The sequence below is a fragment of the Anolis sagrei genome, chromosome 1 (assembly GCF_037176765.1).
Source record: "Anolis sagrei isolate rAnoSag1 chromosome 1, rAnoSag1.mat, whole genome shotgun sequence".
In the NCBI taxonomy this organism is placed as follows: domain Eukaryota; kingdom Metazoa; phylum Chordata; class Lepidosauria; order Squamata; family Dactyloidae; genus Anolis; species Anolis sagrei.
In genome coordinates this window covers 131,802,789-131,818,573 of record NC_090021.1, presented here as the reverse complement: position 1 = coordinate 131,818,573, position 15,785 = coordinate 131,802,789, and the positions used below count along the sequence as shown (strand labels likewise).

Here is a 15,785-nt window from a genome sequence, read left to right as displayed (position 1 = left end):
CTGAATATCAGTGTTTCTAGAAAGATTTGTCTCTGCCAGTGGGGTAACCAGAGTTCTACTCCTAGCTGTGTTTCATAATAACTTGACCTTCTTGAAGGACTTTTCCCTCTCTATAAATGCCCAGGTATCCTATTATGTTGTACTGAGTCATCACATAAGGAGAGGGCATAATGCTTTCCCCCTCATGTGAGCAAAGACGCTTCATTATCATCTCACTAAGAGATAATGATACATTTCCGCTTTTATATTTCTGCCCAACCAGAGGTGTTCAACAGCTATTTGGCTCTGGCTTAGGTATGGAAATTATTATAATTAAAAATAATAATCTCATTATCACCACCTACAGTGTATATAATGTACATGTGCCCTCATTTCCCAGCTGGAAATTAATAGCATTTTATTATCTTTCTTGAAAGAGAAATGGAAGAAATAGAGCTATAACCTCTACAGGAGAAAGCTTCTTCTATAGTTTTCTTTTCTTTTCTTCACACCTCAAGATTTCTGCAAGTTTTTCACTTTCATTGAAGCTGAAATTTCTGCTGCTTCAGCAGCTTCTAGCAATATCTGCTGCCTTGAGTGGGTCACATTGTTTTGAATGAGATGCAGAAACCATACCTGTACTCTCAATGATTAATTCCTTTGCTGTTGGCTTCCTTGGTATACTTTTTATTTTTCACCTGGAATTCTGATTTTTTTCCCATGCTCCAGAGCCCTTCTGGTACAGATTTACTTAACCACTTCCCATCCTGAAACAAACCAGTGTTACTGTGAGAGAACTTTTTCACTAGAGTTATTACTTCTTTATTATTTATTTTAAATTAATCTTAAATGTTTGACAGTCAGGATACCAAAATCCTTAAAACAAGAGAAGTAAAGTACTTAAAGGCAGACATTTAGATGTTCCAACTGTGAACAGCAGTGCAATGAATGGGTAATTCTGATAAAAATGACCAAACTTTCTCTTCATTTAATTTACATTTGTTTTTAATTTTTATTAGGTGTGAGGAGGGGGAAGCAAAATGTACATTTTCCCACCTATTTAATATCTGGTTAAGTCATATTTAACTAACTGCTAGTGGAAACATTCCATTAAATGATGGGGTAGTTCTTTGTAAAAGCCAAATTAAGCCAGAAGCATTATGCACTGCCCTTACGTTAAATTAGTTCACTGGGACCTGATACAATAAATAAATCCTTGAATAAACACAACTCACTACCATGATTGTACATTATGTACTCTAGGATGTCTGGAATTTTTAAGACTGTTAGAAAAGCCGATTTTAAGACCATTCCTTGTTATAGAATAGGCCTAATAAACACATTAAAATGGTCTGCTAAAGTGATATAGTCTGATACTTGAATCTATCAATAATTTATGTCTTATGTTCTTCTAATTAATGCTTTTGCAAGATTTTAAAAATGAAATTCAATTGTGGTCGGACCCAAGGATGAATATAAATTAGCAGTATAATTGTAATTGTCCTTCTAAAATTCAGAGAACGGATCAAAGATCAATGCTTTCATCTGGTTCGTTCATTGGAAAATGAAGTATTCTGTTAGAAAAGTTCTTTGAAAAGTCAACATTTGATCTAGGTGGCAAATAGAATAAAGCCATGTATATGCTGGCCAATAACTGTGTGACCAATCCAGAGCACAAATGCTCTGAACCGGCCCAGAAATAGCCAGTGGCCACACATACCCCCTCAAATCCACTGCAGTGGTGCCTTGGAGTCAAGCTGAGACTACATCAACCACCACTTCACCTTCTATGTTGCTGTTGCCACACCCAGCTGGCTGCAGAGCTCTATGGACCTCATTAGATAAGGCTTAGAAAGCATCCTAGGATGCTTCCTCACCAGTCCAGCGACAGATGGGCATCATGGCCATCCCAAGATGTTTCTGGACTAAAGGTGTAGAGGCCCTACCCACAATTGGAGTGGAAGTATCATACAACACTTCCCTTCCAACTTAGGAGCCTGCCATGTTATCCTGGCTCCTCGCAGCTCAAGCTACGCTTCCCGCATGTGAGGAATTGCCACAATGGAGCAGCGTGTGGGGCAATGGATTTGCCTCACTGCCCCTGTTTTTTCAGCAAGCTTCACTTGACTCATGTAATAAGGTCGTATGTGAGCTCCAGTTGGATTGCGGGCACCCTATCCAACTTCAGCTAAAAGAAGGTAGAAAGATTGGTTCCCTCTATATTAATTAGAATCCTGATTTCCCAGTGTTACAGCTCAGGTAGAGATGTATAAATAAAATATATTGAAATTAAAAATCAATAAAGATTTATTTTAAATCTATTTCTGGAAGCTTACTTATATCACTAGGGTTTATGTTCAATATCCCAAGGTAAAACAATATAATTGCTTGCTGTTTGTTTGTTGGTCATACATCTTGTTGAATAAAGTAGAGTGAAACATGAGTGGTATCTTCTTGATTTTGGTCGCCAAACTCCCTGTGGATAACAAAATCCATGGATGCTCAAGTCCCATTAACATACAATGGCATAGTAAAATGGTATCCCTTATATAAAATGGCAAATCTCAGTTTGTTTTTAATATTTTCAAGCCACAAAAAGGTTGAATTCAGGTATACAGAATCCATGGATACAGAGTGTTGACTTTAAGAACTTAAAGGACATTGAAGCTTCACTGCTACTCAAATTAATTTAGGACTGTAATGTGGTTATGAAACTTTAGATAAGAAGGCATTCAGAATATAGTTCTTTTAATCTATATTTTGAAAATCTTCCATTTTTATGACCCATTGTTCACAATGTGGACATAAAATGACTTCACTGCATAATAAAATTAATTCCTTTGTGTCTTGGTTTTTAGGCCTGTTCCTGAGGTTTTGTGTGCTGTTGATTCAAAAAATCTCATTGTCTTGAGTGTATCAGCTCTACTTACTTACTTAGATATGGTTATCACAATTTTCTATGGGTGACCAGTAGATGGTATAAGTTCTGTATCTGAAAGAGTAGAGCTTATGCAGAAAAACTGGTGCCATTTTCAGAACCAGCAGGTCAAACATACCTAGAAACAGGTCTAACTTTTGAGGCACCAAAATGTGTGTTGGCCAGTGTTATTCATTAAAAAAAACATCTTTAGGGTACTGGATTAACTTAAGGAAATGTCAGGTATCAGTAGCAAAAATATAGCTGTATTGGAAAAACCATGCTGCTCATTTTTTCTTCCTTCTATCTATCCATTATTTTTTCTTGGTATAGTTACCAACTTGAGTTGTTGGAAGGCTAAACTAGCTTCTGCTTCTCAAGGATATTAGGAAAGCAGAAAATGCATTTTCTATGTACACAGTCAGACAGTTAGTCAAACAGAGAGACACCAATGGAGGTCACTTTGTACGGAAAAAAAGAAAAGCTGAGTAAACTTTTCAGGATGTGGATTTCTATAATTAGTTACAACATGATTGGCATCCAGTACAACACATTAGCCTGAAACCTTCTGTTTCAGCTGGCTGAAACTTAATTACCCTTGACTCTTCTTCAGATTATCAATAAAGGGATATCAAATCTACTTTAAAAATGCTGGGAAACACTGTAATTCATTCGTATATTTACTAAGGGTGCAAACTATAGTCCAAGAATGAGGCATTCCAAAATGCATAGCATTTGCTGAACTCATCTTGGGTAAGGGAGACCCAGATATGTGTGAGGCTGCAGAAGGTCCATATCTGGTGCTCCTTTCATGTCAGAGTTCCAGCAACAGAGAGATTGGGCAAAGGTGTTATCCTTGAAGTATGCCTCCAGACATACAGAATCAAAGATCCCCCAAATGCCTGAAGAACCAAGCAGGAACTTACATAAGCCCTAGATATGGCAAATTTTAAACCAGCAATTTTCAAACCATCAATGGAACCAAACTAGTATTTAAAAAATATTTCTTACAAAAGACAAATTAAAAAATAGAGCATTCCCTGACAGGGCATATGAAAAGGCAGTTCAGGACACTTCCGGGCATGACTAAAGGTTGTACCAAAACAATCCATTTCAGTCCACATACCCCAACTCAAATCCCAAGCATTTCCGAGGAGGAGTGGTAGCCTACATGTCATCCCAAATTAAATCAGGATCCCTCTTCCCACCACCTCCTGATGCACCATTTTCTCATGCCAGGTGGACTGTAGGGCGAGGCCTATGGTGCTGACAGGTCTCTCTGGTAAACTTGGGGACCTAAATGGGGGGCTGGAGGGGAGGGGTTGGGTGCCATTCCACTCCTCTGGGATTTTCAAAGAAGTGGGATAGCTGTGGAGACTCACTCCCAGAACTGTGGAAGCAGTCCTGGGAGTCAATCCTCACAGGCCCAATATCTCATTAGACTCGGGCCTTTCAATAAAGCCTGGGTCAAATAAGGGGAGTAAACCAGGGAAAGCCCAGTTTACTCCATGTTAATTTCCTTTTACTGGCATCGTCATTCGGACGCTTCCAGTAAAACAGGACAATTCCCACTTTTTCAGCCTGTCTGGATGGGCCCTCAGTGAATTCAAATTGTCCTATTCCCAATTAATAAACTATTGTTCACCAAGCTGTAACAAATCATGCACGTTCATATATTATTTACCCTTAATAGATGTATCTAGATTCTAAGGCCCCTTTTACACTGCCCTATATCCCAGGATCTGATCCCAGATTATCTGCTTTAAAGTGGATTGTATACATCTCCACTGTCATATAATCTAATATAAGATGATAATCTGGAATTAGATCCTGGAATATAAAACAGTTTGGAAGGGGCCTAAGATTCTCAGTTACTGGTTGGACTCATATTTTAAAACTTGGCATATTTGTTGCCATCAAAGCGTTTGAAAGTCTGATGGAGGGGTGTGGATGAGGAAACAATATTAAAATTAGAAATGAGATAATTGCCCTTTTTAGTAGCAGTAAAAAATCTAAATTGAATAGCTAAGTATTGATTGTACCCAAGAAAATATTCTGCAGATAAGTTCTGACACCAATTATAAGCTACAGTGAATCCTAAAGGTAACTATCTTTTCAAAGAAGAGTTTAAGAGAAAACTATTCACCATCAGATCTTGTAGGACCACAAACTCCATTATCTCTAAGTATTGGATATAACAGTTGACGTTAACGAGAATAATCCTTTACCAATATTGGCAGGGCTACAACCTTCCAAGAAGTATAACAATTCTAGCTGTGCATCATTTTCCAATCTTGATAAAACATCTCTGTATGCCCTCGCTTTCCAACTCCACAATCATTGGTAGATTTTGCTTTTTCTCTCTCAAATAAACAGATCTTTAATTGAGTTATTCCTATACACACTCAAAAATGGCATTTTATTCAAAAAGAAAGAAAGAAAGAAAGAAAGGGGGAAAAGAAAAGAGTTTTAGTAGCAACAAAACAGAAGATTAAGAGTTGCTTCCCCAAGAGATATGTGGAACGTTAACTTTGCCTCTTCGATGACTTGACGTTAGATACTTTCTCAGGTGCAAAGAGTCCACATACAATGCTGGCAGAGGTTATTCTCCAAAAGCACCCCATTAGAGAACACACTGACATTTTGGCACGATTATTAGAAATGCGTGATTTGTGAACACTTAAATGTCAGCTGAGACATTAGTAAAGAGCATTATATATGCTTACTGGAAATAAGATACAGTATCTCCCTTGTCCCTTATTGACCTGCAGTAGGCAAGTTTATATCAGATGTCCATGGATTATGTTGTTATTTATACATTTTTTCTAAACAAAGCTAGAGGAGCCCTTTCATTTTTCCTAGTTTTTCAACCATGAGTATAGTAGTCCACAATTTGGTTGGTTAATTCCTATTCTGCAGGTAAGATGATCATATGTTCTATTTTACAGACCTCTGTTTGAGGAGTTGCATGAAAGGAGCTATCTCATTGAAGGTATTTTCCATATGAAAGGAATGTCATGTCTAAACGTTCCAGAAAACTCTCGTTTAAAGGACTCCAGAGCTGCTCTGATGCCGTTCAAATGGCTGACTGGGCAAGGATGTCACTGCATTGAGATGTTTGCAGTGAGGTTGCATTTCATATGGCTCAATGTCCAACATAAGCGCACCAGAAATGTGATGTCATCAGCAAGTCTCTGGGAGAGACAGCTACTTGCCTGAGGGAACACAGTGGCAGACTCATTGGCAGTATAGATAGCAATTGGGCCAAATCCATACAGATCCAGTTGCCCATACCTTTCACAATGTAGATTCACTCTGGAACCCTGTGTTCTGCTGTCATAAAGTAATATCTAGAGGCAGCAACTGTGCTGCACATCTGTGTCATGTGGTGACACATTTTGAGTGCATATTTGGGCATTTATCATAAGGAAGGCTGAGTGAAGGAAGATAGATGCTTTTGAACTGTGGTGCTGGAGGAAAGTTCTGAAAGTACCTTGGACTACGAGAAGATCCAACCAGTCCATGCATCAGGAAATAAAGCCCGACTGCTCATTGGAGAGAAGGATATTAGAGGCAAAGATGAAGTATTTTGGCCACGTCATGAGGAGACAGGAAAGCTTAGAGAAGACAATAATGCTGGGGGAAATGGAAGGAAAAAGGAAGAGGGGCTGACCAAGGGCAAGATGGATGGATGGCATCCTTGAAGTGACTGGCTTGACTCTAAAGGAACTGGGGGAGGTGACGGCCGACAGAAACGACTGAATGAATGAACAACAACAAATTGGGCATTTTGTAAAAGATGGTTCAATATAAAATATAGTTGGTTCAAAATTATTTTATTTACTTAGTCAAGTTCTATATGAACTGGTTGTTTAATTTTGCATTTCCATATTTTTAGTCTGGAATTCCAAAGAAATTGCTGAAAAAGGTTGAACTGCTATCCTTCTAATGGCCTAGGAACTAATCTCTAGCACAGGCATGGGCAAACTTTAGCCCTCCAAGTATGTTGGACTTCAACTCCCACAATTCCTAACAGCCTACTGGCTGTTAGAAATTGTGGGAGTTGAAGTCCAAAACACCCAGATGGCTGGAGTTTGCCCATGCCTGCTCTAACACCAACATTTCTGTTAAATAGGCAGTGTCAGGAGACTATCTAATAGTCCCATTGAATAGACTAAGGGTTTTTTTCCAAAAAAAAAAAACAAAACACAATTGCAATGTGGACAATGGAATTAAAATGCTGCCAGCTCATTTCTAGTCACAGTTCAAAATGCTGGTTTTGACCTATAAAGTCCTACACAGCTAGGATCCAGGTTATTACATATCTCTGTTATGTTGGAATATTAAGATCTTCTGGAAAAGGCCTACTCTCAATCCCATCACCCACTGAAGTTTGTTTGATGGGATGGGGGGAGAGAGGAGATTTTTTGATAGCTGCTGCTTCCAGACTTTGCAGCTCCTTCCCTAGAAAGTGCCCAGGATATCCCCAATACCGGCTTGCCTTCCGCAGGCAGGTGAAAATGTACCTCTGCTATAAGGCATTTAGGAAATTATGAGAGATGAGTGGGATTTTGGGTTGGGTATATAGTTTTTAATTGTATTTTAACATTTTTATTTTAATGACACAAGGAGTGTAATTTTTTATTTGTATTTTAATGCATCTTTGTAGTGTTATATTGTTGTTAGCCACCTTGGGAGAATGGTGGGATAAAAATAAAGTAAATAATAAATAAATTAGCAGAGACTTGGGGTGGGGGGAATCATTTCAAGCATTATAATCTGGAGTTTTCGCATTCATTTAAAATGTAAATATATATTTAAATCAAATTTTAAGCTGTAAACACAATGAAAAAAGGAAAGGGAAAAAAGGAGAGAAGTGAAACAGGAGAAGATAAAAGGGATTAAGAAAATAGATAAGGATATACAGGGTGCAATTATAGGGTAGGCATTTATATTAATATAAAGTGGCCATATGTCAAAAGATAAAAAAAATCCCTAAATAAATGTCTGTCAGAGGCACATTCATGCATAGATAAAGCCATAAAATCTTTCAACCACTGAAAGATGGATGGTTTTTACAAAGGTTATCTCAAAGAGAAAAAAGACAAAGATTTCTAATGTTCACATAGTTCTTATTTCAACTCCAAAATCATTCTTGAAAGGTGACATTGTTATGCTGTTTAGGAATTTCTCCCCAAGTGATTCCTAACTTTGAAACATGTTATGGAGAAAAGAATTATTTTAATTTTCAAGGGTTAGCAAGTTCCATATTTCAAGACATTTTCTTGAGTTTCCTTTTGCCTGGGAGAAAAGAGATTGTGGAGCCATTTTTTTTATCTACTACAGAATTCTACAGATTTTTTAAATACGAAAATGATCAAGGGAAAAGCCACTGTCTCAAGGGATATCAAGCTGTGGAAAAGGATTAAGTGCCAAGAAATACTGAAACATGAAAGAGAAAGTCTTGATCCTTCTCCCCTTTCTCCCCATTCCATTTTCAGAAAGTTAGCTGGAAGTGAATGAGTACATTCTCATTTTAAAAAAAATGTCTTAAGAAAATGGAAAGCACTATGGTTTGTTGTAATAACAGCACTGTGTTGCTGTAGTGATTGAAATGTCAGTGTCACCTCCTCCACAAGTTGCAAATGGGAGGTCGCTAGTAGTTCCACCCGAATGCCTAGCAGGCACTAAAGTGTGGAAACCTACACATATGAGTCATTATGGTTGACTGTCAGCACCATTACGCTTGTCAGAGAAGGATGTCTCCTCCGGAGAATTCCCCAATGTAGTTTGTTGTATACATTTTTTTGGTAGATGTGAATAGCAATGCTGACTATACAAAAAGTCAGAAGTTTGCCAGCTTACCTTCCCAACCAGCTGATCCTGAACAAAAATGAATTATTGGCATCTCCCTCCTGGAAGAGCAGTGTGTGTGTTATATGGTTAGATTGTAACAAATTTGTTCTGACTTTGCAATATTTATCATAGATTTTCTGTCCTCTAGCTATGATGGTGGCATTGCCTCTAGAAAATTGAAGCTTTTGTCCAAAGGCTCCATTGTATACACAATAAAACAGATTTTTTTTTTCATTTCCCAGTGGTACCAAATGATCTCGTCAGTAACTGATTCCCAAACAGTCCATCTTCTCACTTTTCAGAACTTTCATTGGCAACAGCAACAAAACGTGGGAAAGTTTTCAGATAGCAACTCCCAGAATTTCCCTACCAGTGTAATCAATTTTCCAAGCTCTGATCGGCTTTGCAAGCCAAAAGGAGAGGTGAGTAATAAATGTTTTTTAAAATTATTAATATTACTGTTAACTTGTGAATATGTTTGATCCATATTGTTGAATTAGAGGGAAACATGAAGGTACTTAATGCTTTTTTCTTAATATGCACATTTTTTATGCTTGCTTTCTCAGCATATGTATTTTGAGACACCACTTTTGGCAAATGCATGTTCCTCTTATCACACCATGTCTTCAATCCAACACCCCCTCACTGTAGTGTAAATGTCTGTATGCCCTCTTATGCTACATTGAGATATATACCTCCAACACACTTGCTACAAAGCCCTGAAGCTACCTTACATGGTGGTTCCATGCTTTGCAGCAGACAGGTTTGGAGACTACTCTGGCTACCTGCACATAGCCTGGCACACGATTAGAGAAGCACTGGGATATATAGGGCTCCTTTGGTGGTGTCGGTGCTTCTCTAATCCTTATGCCTATGAGATGGTATCCAGAAGGTTCTCCAATTCTTCCTGTGTGTCATGAAACACGGAATGGACACGTAAGGCAGTTTCAAAGCTTTATAGTAAGTTGTCCTTAACTGAATAGCAGCCTACATTTCTGTTAATTTCATTATGGTTTTTATTTCTTTTTAAAAATTGTTTTATTGGTTTTCCCTACTCCCACCCTTCCCTCCTTGTACATGCAATTTATACATCAAACTACAGAAGTTACATTTGAAATATCAGTCTCAGTCTTAATTTTTCTACTCCACATCTTAGCACATTCTCTAAATAATTCCTAACTGGTTCCCACATTGTCTTAGTTATTATAACTTGTTCAATTTTATCCACACACACACACACACACACACAAGTTTCAGAGCATTTCACTCATCCATTGATTTTGGGGATTTTTAAAAAGTTTTTACAAACAACATTTTTTGAAAAAAATTACAAGAGGTCTCTTCTTGATTTTGTTTACAATGGCACAAGATAACCAGGACATCATTTCTCCCCAAGTTTCAGAAAGATTTGCACATCTACTGATTTTGGGGAAATTTTCAAAGTTTTGACAAAACCTTTTTTTTAAAAAGCCACAACATACCATAGAACTTCAATGTAGGGATTTTCCTCCCAGTCCAGCACAGATTTACTCCCAGTCCTCTTTGCAGATTCTATAATTATTGGTACTCTAAACTGTGTGGCTGGCTGCTGTTACTGATTGATAATATATCTCTCCTACCTCATTGGAGTGTTCTGATGCAAGCAGAATTCTGGAAAACGTAGTTTAGGTCAGGGCCTTTTGAATTCTCTGCCACAGGGGTCTTTGCTTTCCCAAACTACATTTTCCCAGAATTCTGTTCACATCAGAAGAAAGGGGCTGCCAGCTTTCAAGCCTTAATGTGTCTTTCTCAGTTCCTCTTCCACATCACTTGCCCTCCCACAATAGCAACAGACATCCTGGCTCTCCTTAGTTTAAAGATGAATGGCCTCCTTGGCTTCACCACACTGGCACAGTTTGCTTGTGCTGAAAATGAAACTCACTTTGGGAGATTTACGGGGCTTACTGAACTTTATCGAAATTATAGGTAAATGTTTCAATTCTTAAGGATTTTTTTCATTTCTAAATATTGCCTCATATATACAAATCTTACAAAATGTACAGATCATAGGAGGCACAAGCGACTTTTTGAATAGTACTAGTATCTCTCTCTCTCTCTCTATCCATTTTTGAGAAGGGAGCTATACTGTTAAAATTGATATGATGCTAATTTCATTGTGGTTTTGTTGTTTAATGTATTGGGATATAATTCTTTGCTAACTTCTTTTTTGAAAGAAGCAATGAATAATTTTGGTTATTTTTTCCTGCAAGTGAATAATTTTTGAAGGCTATTTGTAGTTCAGAACTGATTCTGTGCAAATTTCCCACCATGCTGTTTTTCACATGAAAAAATACTATAGGTTAATCTACATTATAGAATGGATGTTATTTGATGCCATTTTAATTGCCATGTCTCAATGCTATAGAATAATGTGAGATGTATTTCTATAATTTGCCTTCTCTGCCAAATAGTGCTGACTACAACTCCTGGGATTTCATAGCTTGAGCCATACCATTTAAAGTGGTGTCAAACAGTATTAATTCTACAGTGTAGAGGTACCCTGGATGTGGATTTTTGTGTCTCCAATGTAAGAGGAAATTTCTATGCAACCAGAAATTGGTCTCAGGAGGAGTGGGCTCATCAATCATCTGCTTCCCAACTGACAGGGGAACAGACCCTCATTGACCACAGTCGCTGCTTCCTTGTAAGTGAAGATTGAGGGATCCACCCAAAACTTTGAAAATTCCCCTAAACTCTGTGGATAAATTCTAAAACTTGATACACTAACAGTGGTAAACGTGTTCTGCCATTGTGGCAATACCTTTAGAAACAAAATGCTAGCGCCCGCCTAATTTTGTAATGGCTTCTGAAACTTTTTTAATTGATTATACATGCCTAAATTATTTACATATGTGTAAATTGCTAAAATAATCCCTGCCTATTTTTATCTAGTTTGGGAAGCATAGATTTGGTAATGTCTCATTTAAAAAATCAAACAAAATTATTTTCCCAAGACTTCATAGAGTTGACAATTGGTTTGTCCTTGGAATCTCTGCTTTGCTTCTCTAAAAACCCACATTCAATCAGGGGCACAAGACATCTCAGGTCCTTATTTTGCAATTCAATGTAATTCATTTGTGTTGTTATGAAATTCAGGTGATCATTACATTATGATGTTAAGAACCGTTCCCCACATTTCTCTAAAGGGGATGGAAATATGTGGTTGCTTAAAAAAACAATCAGAACGCCAATGTTCCAAAACTGCTTTGAAAGTCTCAAGTGTTTATAGAAGATAAATGCTGGTTGGTATTCTAACAGAATACCTGCTTTTCATGAACAGCGATGAATGATGATAAATATACAGTGGCTAGACAGTCCTAAATCACAGTTACCAAAAGCTAGGAATGAGCAATATTAACAGAAATATTGTTCATCTATATAAATAACAGGAACACTGAAAAGTCCTACAATACATTATTTTCCATTTTTAAAAAAATGAGATATTGCCTTCCTGTGTTAGAAATATGTTAAATGGATTTTTCTAATTTCTTTGGTGTATCCTTTAAGCATCTAAAGGAAGGTTTACATTTTGTTCCTGTAATTTTTAAAAATCATTTTCAAGGAAAGAATTAAAGAAGTATCATACCAGTTATTGCAATGGATCAATTAATCTGGATAATTATTATGTGATATGCCAAGTTCCCTAGATATTGGATAGGCATTATTGTGGGGTTTTTTTTCCTTCTGTGTTTGCAGAAGTAAACTTAGAGGTTGTATATATGACAAAAATGTATTCACCTTGCAGCTGCTGGTATCTGGGCACAAAGTGTTATTGCCAGAATGTGATTCTTTTCGACATCTTAGGGTTTCAGTATAATGCACAAAGGGGGAAAATTGCATGTTACCCCACACTGTAAGCAAGGGTTGCTGGTGGGCAGACAGGTCTTTATCCCAGAAGAATCCATGTGGATTTTCCTGGGGGCCTGTCCACACCCACCCCAGAAAACATGTGCTTTCTGGTGTGGCTGTCCAGATGTTCTCGTGGGACTAGTCCAAGAGAATGTTTGGAGGCCGTACACCCTTCCCCCCTCCCAAGCCCCCAGACCCCTTAGAAAACAAGTGAAAACTCCATTACATGCTTTGGCCAGCTTTTCCAGCACGTAAAGTGATGTGCCAGGAGAGCAAGAGTGGAGAGCGATTTTCCTCCCCCCCCCCCCCCCGCTCTCCTGGCACATCATTTCTATGCACTGGGAGAGCTGGCCGAAGCCTGTAATGGAGGTCAGGTAACTCTTCATTACTTTTCTAAAGGGTCTGGGAGCTTTGGGGAAGGGAGGGAGGTATTCCCACAGTTTACCAGGCTTATTTAGTCCGGTAAACTGTGGGAATACTGTTTGGACTGCAGTATCCTGCAGTCCAAAACCAGAAATAGTGGGTTTATACCGTGCTTTCCAAGAAGGCATGGAATAAATGCACTATCTAATTAATTCACTACAAACCATGGTTTTCCTGGCGTGTAACGAATTAATTCAGGACTGTCCAGAATGTTGTTTGGACAGTCCTTCCTTTATTGCAGTAGATACGGCAGTAAAGGTACTGTCTGGATGGGCCCGTTGTCAATCAGATGGGAGATCGGTAAGTAGGGATCCAGCCTATGCTGGATGGGGTTACATTACCCCTGAAGAAACAGATCCTCAATTTGGGGGTAATTCTGAATTTAGTGTTAAACTTAGAAGCCCGGGTTACTGTATTGGCCAGGAATATCTTTGCACATTTAAAACTTGTGCGCCAACTATATTTGTTCCTTGAGATTCTGGATCTGGCCATGGTGGTACATGCCTTCATTATACTCCATTTGGATTACTGTAATATGTTCTATGTAGGACTGCCTTTGTAGACTGTTCAGAAACTTTGGCTGGTCCTAAAAGCTGCAGCCAGCCTGTTAACTGGGGCTGGCTACAGGGAGTCTGTTGCAACAACTCACTGGCTGCCATTCCGTTTCCAGGCACAATTCAAAGTACCTATAAATCCCTATACAGTTCAGATGCAGGCTTTTTGGCAGATATTATCTCTTAGTATAAACCTTCCCTGGGCCTGAGCTACCAGAAGAGTCCTTTCTCCCTGTCCCAATTCCATCGTGAGCATAATTTTGGGGTGTGAGGGAGCAGGCCTTCTTGGACTCTGGAAATCCTTGCCCACAGTAGCCAGAATGGCCTCCTCCCTGCTTCCTTCTGGCAGTAAAGCTAATACCTTTCTTTAAGATGAACATATTAAAGGTTGAGCCAGGGGTGCTGTGTTTTATGTATTTTTAAATTCTTTTATTGGTTTTAACTATGTATTTTTAATAAGTATTGTATTTAATTATCTTTTATTGTTTGTATGTTCTGGGTTTTGATTTACCTATTGTATGATTAGCCACTTTGGGAGAGAGGAAGTGGGATGATGATAATAATAATAATAATAATAATAATAATAATAACTTTCTTCTCTCATTTAGTCTCTAACATGCTAGAAGATCCCTTTGCATTCTGACATCCCAGACAAACATGACTATGCCTTTGATTTTTTTTTCTTTTGTAATACTGGTTTATAAACCTCTTCAGGCTGAAATGCCATTGTATGCATCTAAAATACAGAGAAAGAGAGAGAGAGAGAGAGAGAGGCCTACGTCTGCAGACATATGATCTGAAGAAAGATCACAATCCCAAAGAATTATGACCCCTTTAAAATGCATTCATTCTGAAGGGCATTGTGATTTTTGTTTGTATCCAGAGCCCTTCTTGCTTCCATTTCGCTTGGCCTCACTGCATACCTTTCTCTTTCTCTCTCCATATTTTTCAACTTATGTTCTTTAAACTTGCTCATTTGTCAGGAGCCGCAGGTGTTTCATCTACCCTCTTCCTCTCTGGCTCCATTTAGGCTTCACTGGGGGGGTTCAACCTGTTAATACACTTCTTGTATTAAGGGACTCGGGAGTGTCAGAGGATATTCTTTAGATTCCATCACTTCTAAAGTCTTTGCCTGACCTCTCTCCTGGATATCAGATTGTTTTCTTTTCCTCCTGTGTCGTTCTGTTTTCTGTCATCCCCATGATATATGGCTCACAGATTTTATATTAAGCTTTTGTCACTTTAGTGGAGGTTACCAGTTTCTTTTCTTTCCCTCTCTTGATATTACTTTTTTTTTCTTCCTTCCAGAGTGAAGACTTTGCTACCATCTTGATCACAGGAAAATCATTTCAGTGCTTTTCTATACGTTCATTTATTCTTTGGCAAGCACCCACTCCATAACAATATTCTCTTGTTACCATACATCTGTGACTTTTGAATTATCAGTCTAATATTTTTCATCTCTGAATCCCTGAAGGTGAAAACGTCTCCAGAACAGTGGAGCTCCCATATACATACACTGATGACCACAAGCTTTTTAAAAGGAGCTGTGTCTGATCTGCTTTTAAGTCCTATTATTATAGTAGAACTGAGAAAGTAAGAGGGTTGGTTGTGGCACCTCTGATTCTTATTGGCTGGCTCACTTTGATCTCACAGACAGGTTGAAAAAGCATTTCTCAATTGCTAACAGAGAGTGGACTGCATCCAAAAGATAAAAATCCTACTCTCCATTACAATATCAATATCAAAAGTACTATTGTCTACAAAATGACCACATTCTGCTAAACTGGCCACAATGGAACAGAAATTACGGCCTCATCACATGATGTATTTTAGCATCCTAAGATGCTGCCACTCCAGTTGAGTCCCATGCTATCCATCACCCAACATAGCCTCATTTCTGACAGGGCTCCATTGCTCAACTGGGGTGGCAGTGTGGTAGGACATTGCTCCACCAACACAAGAACCTCCATATGTTCTATTTGGAACAATGGGGCTACTATGGGATTGCCCCATTGCCCTGCTGATTTGCCACAGAGGCTGGCAAATTGGCATGGGGGACCCCATCATCACATTGAAGAGGTCCCTAGAAAGCTCTGAGGGCTTTTCCAATGATGCCACTTTCCCCCTTAGTTCACTTTACCAGACAGTAAAAAGGAAAAGTATAT

General features: G+C 38.4%; 1 long non-coding RNA gene across 1 annotated transcript in view; it reads left to right on the top strand.

Annotated features, from left to right (window-relative positions):
- LOC137095906 (uncharacterized) overlaps positions 1-15,063 on the top strand; it is a 23,798-nt gene extending 8,735 nt beyond the window's left edge. The window contains exons 2-3 of the long non-coding RNA XR_010909053.1: positions 9,055-9,174; positions 14,926-15,063. This is a non-coding gene — a long non-coding RNA (uncharacterized lncRNA). The remainder of the gene's footprint in view (positions 1-9,054; positions 9,175-14,925) is intronic.
- The last annotated feature ends 722 nt before the right edge of the window (positions 15,064-15,785 follow it).